A 2096-nucleotide genomic window follows, 5' to 3' on the forward strand; every position below is an offset into this window, starting at 1 on the left:
GAGGATGTACACTGGTACAGATAGGAACTGGAAATACAGTGAACCCAGAACAGATGAACCACCAGGACCAGTGGTGAGAGTGGCAATATTGGGAGGGTGGAGGGAAGGTGAGGGAGAAAAGGGGAACAGATGACAAGGTCTACATATAACCTCCTCCCTGGGGGACGGACAGCGGAGAAGTGGGTGAGGGAGATGTCGGATGGTGTAAGATATGATAAAATAATAATAATAATAAAATAATAATTCCAAGGGCTCAAGTAGAAAGCAGGTGTTTTGAGAATGATGATGGCAACATATGTACGAATGTGCTGGACACAATTGATGTATGTACAGATTGTGAAAAGAGGTGTTTTAGTCTCTAATAAAATGATTTAAAAGAGAGAGAGAGAGAGAGAACATCACATGCAAGTAAGGTTTTGCCAAAGCCCATCCAATAACGGTTGCAACAGTACATTGACCAGGAGCTGCCAGAGGTTCAGGCCAGATTCAGAAGAAGACATGGAGCAAGGGCTATATCTCTGATGTCAGATAGACCTTGGCTGAAAGCAGAGACCACCAAAGAAATATTTGCTTGTGTTTTATTGATTATGTCAAGGCATTGGATTGTGTGTACCCTAACAAACTATGGATAACTTTGAGGGGGAAAAGGGCGGGGAGGAATTCCACAATACTTCATTGTACTCATGAGAAACTTGTACATGGATAAAGAGGCAGTTGGATGAACAGGACAAGGGAATACTGCATGGTTTAAAATCAGGGGAGGTGTGTGCTGGATGCCTTATAGACCAGAAGCTGCCGCATTAACTCTCTTTCCCATCTTGCAAGATGATGGGAGAAAAGGCTGGGGAGAAGCCGGACACCAAGGAGAAGAAACCTGAAGTCAAAAAAGGAAATGCTGGCGGCCAAGTTAAGAAAACTAAAATCAAGGGCAAAAAGCTCAAGGAGGGGAAGTCCCACTGCCACCGAAACCCCGTCCTGGTCAGAGGAATTGGTCGGTGTTCCCACTCTGCCATGTATACCAAAAAGGCCATGCACAAGAGGAAGTATTCAGCGGTCAATCCAGGATTGAGAAGAAGAAGGAGGAGGAGGAGGAGAAGGAGGAGGAGAAGGAGGAGGAGGAGGAGGAGGAGGAGGAGGAGGAGGAAAAAGAACAGCAGCTGGCAACAGTCACAAAGCCAGTTGGTGGTGACAAGAATGGTGGAACCCGAGTAGTTCAGCTGTACAAAATGCCTCTGGAAGACATGTCTCGGAAGCACTGAGCAACGACAAAAAGAGCAGGTAGGAGAAGACACCAGCATCCCCCTGGGGACCGACAAAAAGAGCAGGTAGGAGAAGACGCCAGCATCCCCCTGGGGACCGTTCTGATCATCTTCACTGGCGCCACCGAGGCAAGAGAGTGGCTTTCCCGAAGGAGCTGGGCAGTGGCTTGCTGACCTCTCTCGTCCCATCGATTGCCTCTGTGGAGAAGTCACCAGAAATCTGTCACCACCACCTCCACCAAAGTTGCTATCAGTGGTGTGACAATCCCCAAGCATCTCACGGGCGCCTACTTCGAGAAGCAGCAGCCGTGGAAGCACAGACACCAAGTAGGCAAGATCTTTGACACTGAGAAAGAGAAAGGTGAGATCACACATCAGCGCAAGGCTGATCAGAAAGCCTTGGACTGGAAACATTTTGGCAAAAATAAAAGTTCTTCCCAGCTCCGAGGCTACTTGTGTGCTACCTTTGCGCTCACAAATGGAATTAATCGTCATAAATTGGTGTTCTAGATTGCTTGCAAAAGAACTTAATTAAATAACTGATAAAGTTTAGAAAAAAAGAAAGAAAATGTGTGACCTGGTTGTATTTTGTCACCATACTTATCAATCTGTGTGCTGAGCAAATCAGCCGAGAAGCTGGATTATATGAAGAAGAGTGTGGCATCAGGATTAGAGGAAGGCTCATTAACAACCTGAAATACACAAATGGCACAACCTTGCTTTCTGAAAATGGGGAGGACCTGAAGCACCTGCTGATGCAGATCAAGGACTGCAGCCTTCAGTGTGTATTGTGACTCAATGTAAAGAAGACCCAACTCTGCCCAACTGGACCAAATG

At 46.6% G+C, this 2096-nt stretch overlaps 1 pseudogene; it reads left to right on the forward strand.

Moving 5' to 3' along the window:
- The first annotated feature begins 825 nt into the window (after positions 1 to 825).
- On the forward strand, positions 826 to 1769 carry LOC101648839 (annotated as a pseudogene).
- The last annotated feature ends 327 nt before the right edge of the window (positions 1770 to 2096 follow it).

This window comes from Echinops telfairi, unplaced genomic scaffold (assembly GCF_000313985.2).
Source record: "Echinops telfairi isolate 266 unplaced genomic scaffold, ASM31398v2 ScPeMD7_2;HRSCAF=8, whole genome shotgun sequence".
Lineage (NCBI taxonomy): Eukaryota > Metazoa > Chordata > Mammalia > Afrosoricida > Tenrecidae > Echinops > Echinops telfairi.